This window comes from Carassius auratus, chromosome 34, assembly GCF_003368295.1.
Source record: "Carassius auratus strain Wakin chromosome 34, ASM336829v1, whole genome shotgun sequence".
Taxonomy (NCBI): Eukaryota; Metazoa; Chordata; class Actinopteri; order Cypriniformes; family Cyprinidae; genus Carassius; species Carassius auratus.
Window position 1 is genome coordinate 15,201,505 of NC_039276.1, and position 10,747 is coordinate 15,212,251.

The 10,747-nt window shown below is 40.5% G+C and overlaps 1 pseudogene; it reads left to right on the forward strand.

Moving 5' to 3' along the window:
• Window positions 1-10,445, forward strand: part of LOC113053819 (piezo-type mechanosensitive ion channel component 2-like) — a 150,318-nt pseudogene extending 139,873 nt beyond the window's left edge.
• Window positions 10,446-10,747: the final 302 nt, after the last annotated feature.

Here is a 10,747-nt window from a genome sequence, read left to right on the forward strand (position 1 = left end):
GTTCAATTTATAGATTGATTTGATTAACTATATATTTGTTTGTTTGGTTACATTTTATCTTGATAGCCCACTTTAGACATTCTACTAACTATAAGTAACTTTGAAACTACATGTCAACTACATGTCAACTAATTCTCATTAATTTGCAATTACATGTCTACTAACTCGCAGAACCCTTGTGCATTGTTCAAATTCACTACCCTTTCGGTATGTTCGGGATGAAAACATCCACTCAATTAAACTGCTGTAAATATTTATCAGATTCATTTTTTTTTTTTTTTTGCATAAATCTGTAAATCAACTTCAGTCCTGATCAAAACTACCAAATGTTTTTTTTTTAAAATCCAAGATTTTAACTCTTTAATTGCAAAGTTCATAAATGATGTCACTGATTTGGGGGAAAAAACGCACAAAATGACTTATTTTCAATATAAAAGTAATTGTGGCTGGATTTTTTTTTTTTTTTTTTACTTCTTATAACAGTCTTGGGCATGTCAAAGATTAGTAGCAATTGGCTTTGATGCATTTTTATTTTTTGTCCAGCATTATATTAATTTTTTTTCTCCCTAATTTGTTGTTGGTGGCTGTTTTTGCCCCATTGACTTCCATTATAACGACATTTTTTGAATGCAAAGCCATGACACCATATAATCATGCATTCTTGATTGTTTGTGGTTTTCCCTTTTGGGAAGGGGTAAAATTTCTTATTTTTACATTTGATCACTAGGTGGGACCATTAACCCTTTAGATAGGCCTGTGCAAAAAAAGGATTAGTTTCTGGCTTGTATATGGAGTTAAATGGAGTATAACAGCAAATTATAGTGTTTGTATGTGTGTGAGATTATTGATTGTTGGTGGTTTTCCCTGTTGGGAAGAGGTAACATTTGTTATTTTTTACAGTTGATCACTAGGTGGGACCATTAACCCTTTAGATAGGCCTGTGGAAAAAAAAAGCTTTAATTGTTATCTAAACAAAATGAACAGCTGAACCTACAGTATTCAAGGCTGTATTTATTGTACGAAATAGCACTCTCGGACAAAGATGGTTCTGTGATATTAGACTTTAAAAATAATGTGCCTTGGCAGATTTAACAAAATGTTGGTAGGTATTCATGCAGTCTCTGAGTATCTCATAGGAGACTTGGAGCTTATCTCTTTTCCATCTCCTGTCTGCCTGTCTCCATTTGTGATTAATTAATCAGCTCTATGCATTAAGCCAGGGTTGAGAAACCATTTTAGATATTACCTTTTTAAAAAGGCATATGGAGTTCAGAATACCACTATACTCAGAGTTAAAACTATCAACCAACAATATAAATCTGGGCATGACGGGGAAAATTCTGTGACATACACAAATGCATACAGGCCTAAAATGGCTATGAAAAGTAGTCATGGTGAGATACTGAAACGTGGAGTTGAGGTCATCCACCACTGAGCTTGCATGTCAGGCCAGACCAGCAGTGAAGGCACACACACGTGCAGTCCTTACTCTCACCAGCATGCCTCCTCATTTGCCCCATCTCCTGCATTTCCATTGGTATCAGAAACAATCCATGAGCATGCGACAGTCCTCCGAGGCACATGCTCCAGCTGGAGAGAACAGCAGGATCGTCAATACACAGGAGTTTCAGAATGTTTCATGAACACAGATACTTTATACTGCTTAAGGGGCTGTTCACATATCGTGTCTTTTGCGCGCGCAAGTTTGTTATTTCCATTGTAGGTGCGCGGCATGCGTGCTCATAATGGAAGCGATGCGGTCGCGACGCGCACGCCATGCGACGTGGCCGTTTTTTCCAGGCCCGTCTGCACCTCATCGAGTTAAAAACATCTCAACTTTTCAGAATGCCGCAAGCGCACCGCGGGTCATGTGACAAGAACTAACCAATCAGCTTCATCTTTTCCCGTAACAACGTTGAAAACAGCTGTTCATAGCTGTATATGGATTGCCATTTTGAAATAAATTTAGTAGCAGAGCTACTGCGAGCGATTTTTAGTGCTGCAAATCCATTTATCCTTTGCTGAAATTTCCGCGTCTTCATGGAGAGAGCACGTCATGGTTGCTTAGCAAAGGCAGAAGCCTCACGAGCGCTTCTGCCCGAGCGTTTTGGAAAGAAGGAAAAAGCGGCGCGCCTAGCATTTTCCACGCGTTTTTAGGCGTGATATGTGAACAGCCCCTAATACGGCACCATATATTTCAAGAATAAAGATTAACATGATCATATGCTGTTTATATGCTAATACAGAGGGGTATATATGCTTTGATCTGTGTAGTATGATGAAGGGTACTTAATACAACAGGCGACTACATTTAAAGGCTTTTACCGTTCTAAAACACAGATTGTGGCCATTATTGGAATTGAAAATGTTGAATAAAACCCATAGACTGTATAAAAACATGGATGTAGTGTCCGTGACGTCACCCGTAGACTCCTAGATTGTTTTTGAAGCTCAAAGTGTACAGAGCGGGCCGTTGCCATCTTTGCAGCGCGTGACCGTGCGACTTTCCTGGACAATCAAAATGGGCAAAAAGGCAGGAGCTAGTGACTGAAGTAATGCCCACCTAGCTCGACAGCCCTTAATTATGCAGAACTTTAAGGCTTAATATAATTTAAACGAATGAGTTATAAAAAAAATTCACCCCCCTCACAGTTGTTGGATTTATTTACAGAACGTGCAATGATATCCCTGATTGATGACTGATGATTCCACTGCATCTTGCGCCAAAAATTAATTCTTGTTTATGTCAATCCGCTGTTTATTTGACGATGTTCTGGAGAGTCCAGTCACACATGATCTTAACACGACTGTAACGCGTGTGTGATTATTTATAATGCATTTATAAGACCTACCCTGATGCTAGTGAACCCTGCATAAGATTGTATGCATGCGGTCTTAGGATGTAGTTTAACTGAGCAGGAAATTTTAATTGCCTTATATGCTCGAAGCGCATGCTCTCCCATGGAAAACAACCAAGCACACTTTTCTCTTTAAGCGGAGGGCTCACATAAAAAAAAAAAAAAGAAAAGAAAAGAGAAGATAAAGTCATTTTTTATTTTTATTATGGAAGTCAACTTGTGTGTTCAACAGAAGAAAGAAATTCAAACGTGATGGATACATTCATAAATTATACTTTTTACAACTAACACATTGTGTGTTACAACTAACACTTTAACACTAGTACTAACAGTAGGCTCAAAGAACAGTAACATTGCCAATTTTTTTGCAAACTAAGGAGTTGGTCAACGTGCTCTGGCAGAAGGCAACTTCTTTGAGCTGTAATGATGTCTCCAGCTGTGGAGAAAATTTCATTTTCAGCTGGGACACTGGTCCTTGGAACACAAAGGTAGCATTTTGCCTGGAGGGAGAAAAGTGGGTACACTCCTTCATGCTTACACCACCACTTAAGTGGATCTTCTGAGAGAAGTATAGGTGTAACTTCTCTGTATTTGCCAACTTCTTCTCTTGCCCTGTCTGCAGCAGTAGCACAGACTACTGTAGCCCCTGGTGCATAGGCTGCCCAAAGTAGATCCAATAGCGCACAGGATTTTTTTTGCCTTCTCAGGTGGGGCTGGGCAGGAGTCAGCTTCACCAAGGGATTTTTGGTCCTGTACAGGTGCACTGACTCCATTACCAGCACTTATCAGATCCTTGCTGCTGATAGTTAGAAACAATTTGAATTTACATTTGAATTGAATGTTGCCCATTTTATTATTTTTTACTTTAATTTATTTATATGCTGTTGAAAAATATTTTTGTTTACATTTTCAGTTTTAAAACTTGTAGCCTACCTTAGCTTGCTCAAGAGTGACAATCTCGCTGATCATTGCTGTGAATGTGTCCTTGCGTTCCCCTTCAGAGATGAAAGGAAGAGTCTTGAAACGAGGGTCCAGGGCAGATGCAACATACAGCTTCTCTTTTAGATTTGCATATCTTTAAAGATTAGACAATCACATTACAATTACCATATGGCATCAACATAATGTAATCTGTAACATTCACACAAATTTTTACATTTTATATATAGTAATAGCTGTTTTTGTAAACATACCTAATCCTCAAGTTGTCATGCATGGCAGATTTGAGTTCCTTAATCACAGTCGAATCACTGGCAGCTGAGCGCATCTCATCAAGGAGCTGTGCATGCAATGGTGCAATAATAGAGGGTAGCGGAGTTCTCCCCAGACATCACCAGAGTTGCACTGTTCATCGGCCGAAGAGCTTTCACGATGTCCTCGGCCACCGTTATATCAGCCTCTGTCAGAGTGCAAAGGTCCTTTTCGCTCCGACGGAGAAAGAAGTGCGGCTAAGATTGCCAGTTGCTGCTCCAAAAATCTGTCGAGCATGTCCAGTGTGCTGTTCCACCTGGTCAACACGTCAATTTTAAGTTTGCGACAGGGCAAGTTCAGTAGCATCTGTTTATCTTTGAAAACTTTGTTAGCGTAAGCGCTCCTGTGAAAGAATGTCACTATGCGCCTAACTCAACCTAGCAACTGAGAGATGGCTGGAAGTTTCAGCGCAGCTTGCGATGATAGATTTAGTGTGTGAGCAAAGCAGCTAACACGGAGCAGCTCCATCATCTCCATGGCACGTATTATATTGGTAGCGTTGTCGGTCACAATGATCGGGTCTTTCTCAGTAAGCCCCCACTCTTCTAACACATCTGAAAGCAATGCACATATATTTGCCCTGTGTGATTATCCTGCATAGCTCTGGTCTGCAACACATTTGAAATGAGAACCCAGTCGCTAAACCAAGTCCACCCCTGCCACATACCCCCACCAACCGACTCAGGCCGGGGAGCCATGCGGCCAGCAGCCCCCCCCCCTCCATTCCGGGAGAGGAAATCGGCCACAGCCATCTGAACACCCGGCCTGTGGACCACCTTGAACTTAAAAGGCTGTAAAGCATTTTTGGCTCTGGATAATGGAGAAAAGGGGATCTGCCAATAACCCTTTGTTAAGTCCAATGTCGAAAAAAAAACGAGCCGTACCGAGCCGGTCAAGCAATTCATCAACCCGTGGCATTGGATATGCGTCGAATTTCGAACCACAACATTCACCTTCCAAAAATCCACACAGAACCGCACTGAGCCGTACGTCTTAGGAACCAAAACTATCGGGCTCGCCCAGTTACTGTTGGATTCTTCTATTACCCCCATTTCAAGCATCGCACCTCATTCTTCCTGAACTATTTTTTTCTTGTTTTCAGGCAAGCGATATTGCGGGCTGCGAACCACCACGCCTGGCTCTGTCTCGATATGGTGCTGAATGAGATTTGTACGGCCAGGTAGGGGAGAAAACACGTTAGCAAACTCTGCCTGTAATGTAGTCAAATCAATGAGCTGGGAGGGCGAGAGATGATCTCCCCCTGGGGCCAGAGCGAGAGATTGTTTTTTTATATTCGCTTCTGGTCCAAGATCATCCTCTCCACCAATCACCATCGGCAGCATCACTGATTCTCCCTCATTCCATTTTTTTAGGAGATTGAGGTGATAAATTTGACGCGCTCCTCTCCTATCTGAGCGTATTACCTCATAATCGAGCTCTCCAACTTGCCGTGTGACCTCAAACGGTCCTTGCCACTTTGCAAGTAATTTTGAACTTGACGTTGGGAGTAATACAAGCACTTTTTCTCCTGGTGTAAATTTATGCAAATTGGTTCCCCTGTTATACAGCTGGCTCTGTTTGTCTTGGGCCTGTAACAAATTCTCCATAGAGAGCCGCCCCAAAGTGTGGAGTTTTGTTCTCAGGTCCATCACCAACTGAATTTCGTTTTTAGATTGCGAAGGTCAGTCCTCCCAGGTCTCCCTTATGACGTCTAGCACCCCCCTGGGCTGGCGACCATAGAGCAACTCGAAAACGGTGGATCAGCAACACTCTTAGCGGAAATGTTGCGGAGAGGCACTGCTTCTGGATATCGGGTTGCATAATCCACAATGACTAATGCAAAACGATGTACTTGTGCTGATCGCTCTAATGGCCCGATGAGATCCATGCCAATTCTCTCGAAGGGGACCTGCATTAATGGGAGGGGGCGCAAAGGCACAAAGGCGCACCGGGTGGCCGGTGGGTTTACCAACTAACATTCATGACAAGCCACGCAACACCTGCGCACATTCTCGTGAATGCCCGGCCAAAAAAAAAACGGGTCATGAGGCGATTTAGTGTCATTCCTTGTCCTAAATGACCAGCCATTGGATTAGAATGAGCCGCCTGAAAAAGCATTTCCCGGCGGCTCCTAGGAATTGATAACTGGGTTGTATCTTCGTTTGTCTGAGAATCTTGGGTCACTCGATACAACCTATCTTTAATTATTGCAAAATATGTATAGGTAAGTGGGTGCCCAGGATGGAGAGGCTGACCGTCGATGGTCCAGACCTGTTCAAACGCGCGTTTCAGCGTCTCATCCTGAGACTGCTCCAGGGGAAAATCATCGCGCTCCGAGATAATAATTCTCTCGTTTTCGCTCTGTTCCCCTGAGGCAGTACTCAGTGGTCCTGGTTCAGTCTCTCCCGCCTGCACACTCGCATCCCCCTCCGGTGCATTCTTTCCCCAAGAGGCATCCGTGCATAAAGCCCCCAATAATTCTTTAAATGCTGGCCAATTCATCCCCAAAATTAACGGATACCGAAGGTGCGGATTAACTGCCACCTCAACACTATGATTTTGTCCCCTAAATTTGATAACGACTGGCAAAATAGGATACTCAACCACATCCCTGTGTACACACCGTACTTTAACCATGCGGCTCGTATCCAATGCCCTCGATTGTATCAAACTTTGATACAATAAAGTATACAATAAAGTATTTTGGTAAACAAATGTTCTTTCTAAATTTGAGTTGCCTTTATTTGATAATATTACTAAGTCTTCTACTTGTTCACTTGATCTCTTACCCACTGTCTTAGTTAAGTACTGCATTCATTCTATTTCTCACAATGTCACACCCATAATGAGTTCCACATTATCAAATTTTTACTGTTCATTTACAGTTAAAATTAGCTTCTATCGCTACAATTCTTACAAATTGTAGTACAATTTGTACAAATTCTTCGGATCCTAATGATTTCAATAAAAAAATGTTCTATTTGTAATCTTCCTTTTATTTAAAAAATACTTTTACAAACACCTTTACCAGCTTTACAGTTTCTTGGGGAAAGCAACTCAACTTAAAGCAAATTTGCAAAGTAATGATCTCTAAGAGTAATTTCAGTTGGGTTTCAGATCCAAATATAGCATGGAAACAGCTCTCGATAAAATTAAAAATGATCTTCTTCTAGCAGTTAATTCTGGTTTTCTGTCTATTCTTATTCTTCTACAATTTAGATATTTGCTGCCTTTGATCCCATTGGTGATTCAGTTTTATTTGATATCTTAGGTTTTTTCAACTTATTTAAGTGACAGGAAGCAAATTGCTCAGATTAAGAATGCTCATTTAGAGCCCGTTACAGTTACTCAAGGTGTTCCATGGGGGTCAGTGTTGGGTCCACTTTTATTTATTATTTACATGCTACCCCTTGGTCATATATGGCATTAAATTCTATTTTCACACTGACGATAAACTATTGTATATATCCGTAAAACTAATGCTTTCAATCCTCCTCCTGAACTCCCTAAATGTTTGCAGGAAGTTAACATATGGATGACCAATAACTTTTATAACTTTATAAATATAACTTTTTAAAGCTAAAGACCAACAAAATTGATGCCCTTCTTTGGTCTAGATCTATTTCTTTTTAGTTCTAAGTCTTCCCCCCTGCTAATCGTTAACTCCCCAGTTAATACTTCCACCCGTGTGAAAAGTCTGACTCTGTCCATCACTTTGTCAGCATAGCAATGAAATACTTATTCATGAATTAGTTAATCATGGATTGATTACTTTAAATATATATTTTTTTGATCTTCCTGGAAAAAAATGTAACACTGTAACTTTAGTAGTCACGGGAAGGAGCAGGCGGGAACCAGCAAACATTTAAATAACACTTAATAACAAAATAAACACAAAACAGTGCAACAGCCCTTCACGGGTGACTACGGCACACAAACAGAACCAAAACACAAAATAAAACCCAGGCCTGGTCCTCTTAAGTCCTTCACTGTCGTTAATCCTTTTATCCTTCCGGATCTCCTCCATGGGACTCGAGACCAGTGTCACTCATTTTCAATTACTCCACCGACCAACAACGTCATAGATTACAGCTAATTCAGAACTCAGCTGCTAGGACCTCTGATCACATAACTCCCGTTCTTTTCCAACTACATTGGCTTCCTGTTTGCTGCTTACCTATAAAGCTCTTCATAATATTATTTAATTGGACATTACTTTACGTTCTTTGAGATCATCTTCTGCAGACTTACTGAGAATTACAAATTTCAAGTTGAGTTCTTTTGGTGGTAGGGCTTTTAGATATGTAGCACCATATTATGGGATTCTTTGCCACTGCAGATTTGTCATTTGGATTCTACTTCCCTCTTTAAAGCTCAGATTAAAACTTAAGAATAGCTTTTAGTGATTTTAATGTTTGATTTTGTATGTCTGTGTGTTTTGTATATCTTGTATTTCTTTCCTTTCATAATGTATGATATCCTTGAGTGTCTTGAAAGGTGCCTAAAAAAATTAAAGGTATTATATTTATTTCTCCAAAAGCTCAAGCATACATATATGCATATGGAAAGATGTTTCAATCAAATTCATAAAAAAAAGAAAAAAAAAAAATTTTAGGTTTAGATTTTTAAGTTACTGTGGTCTTATGATGTTCCAGTTCAACCCATTGCAAGGTTTCTACCAGGAGTAGCCACTCGTGTAACACACCCCTCATCTATGCTTTTTGTAATGACTACTACATTACAATTTAAACTGAGCGATTTCAGACACAGCATTTGTGTTACAATATTTCTACTGTTTTTTTAGTTCTGATCCATTGCTGCAAACTTATGTGCTAGTTCAGATAAAAGAGCCTTTATTAATTCGTCGACATGTCAAATCAAATGCTTACCTTACACAGTGAGGACTACAGGAATAGGGCCTGGATCATTCTGGAATCAAAAAGAAATGTTAATAAATCACAATATTATAAAAGCATGTCTTAATTAAACCATTTCACTCTCTACTAGATTATCCCTGGAGGAAGTCATCTGCGGCTTTGAGCTCTAATTTGATAAAGTGGCTGTATCTACCAGATTTCGCCATGAGTCCCAACTCCAGCTTCATTCTCTGTGACCTATTCCATCACATCACATTGAATCAGCATATCTACCTAGAAAAATTTGTCTGTCACTCTCATTTTCTAATTTCTTTTCATTCAGATGACTGCCTGCTGTTGTTGGTAGCATCTCTGCAGTGGCAGGTCTTTGAGGATGAAAATCAGGCTTGTGTGAGACTCCTGGCAGGAGATAATGTGGAGATCAGCCGAAATCTAGATCCACAAACCCTCAACCAGTACACTCCTGTCAGCAACTTTCTTCATTGCCGGTATGTGTTAGTTTTATATGTATATACATTTCCAGCAAAACAAACACACACATACTCAGAAAATATAGTCTTCCCTGCATTTTTTTTAAGGTACTGCAATTGCCCCTAGAATAATTTATGAATATCTGAACAAATTAATAAAATGTCAAATTAAGTAACAGCCTCTGCTTTTGAATATTTTATTATTAGCTTTATGCATTATTTTTTATGAACACTTGAATGTCTTTAGGTTTCATTAAAAAAGCTGTTTGACATAGAGAAAAAAAGGTCTTTGTCTGGATTGGATTTAGAATGATGATTAAAACAGATTGAGTCCATCAACACCACAAATCTTGCAGAGTCATATACCTCTTTGTGAGTTCAATATAAATGCTTTGTGATCATATTAGCTTACATGCCCGTAAGGAATGCTTGGCCACGGATCCAAAATTTCCATTTAATGTTCTTTGAGCTGCTACTTTATCACTCTTGCTTTGTGACATGGTGCTCCATAATGCTGGAAAATGCACGTATAATCACCAAACTGCTCATGGATCTTTGGAAGGAGTCACTTTTGCAGGATGTTTTGATACCATCTTTTATTCATGGCAGCGTTTTTGGTCAGAATTATGAGAGATCCACTCCCTTGGTTTAAAGGCAACCTCACACATGTATAGTCTCTTGATGTTTCACTGTTGGCACACATTCACCTATTATTTTCTGAACAATTGATTTTCCAGATTTCCCAAATAGTCAGAAGGGAGCTTCATCAGACTTGCACCAGTTTTCTGCTCTCCAATCTTTGTACTTCCTGCTGAATTTCAGTGTTGCCTTGACGTTTTTTTCTTGGAGAGAAGTGGCTTCTTTGCGGCCCTTCTTGACACCAGGCCATTGTCCAAAAGACTTTTCCCCATTGTGCATGCAGATGCTCTCACACCAACCTGCTGCCCTTCCTGAGCAAGCTTTGCACTGGTAGTGCCACAATCTCATAGCTAACTCCTACCCATAAGGAGGTGACATGTGGAGATATACTTATACTCCGCCAAGTCTGACTGCCGAGGGTGCTGGAGGATGCTCGACTAGTGTAAGCCAACCAGGCAACTCTACTGGGAGAAGAAAGGTGCTCGCATCCCCGTGTTAGGGGGAATGGCACAGCAAGTGTGACACCCAGCCAGCCCATTCCTGCCAATTACCTGTTACCCAACACACAGGAAGAAACTGGCTATACACGAAGGTTGTAAAAACTCGCAAAGATGTTAGGTGTCGCCCAGCCCATAGCTCGACAGATGTCTGC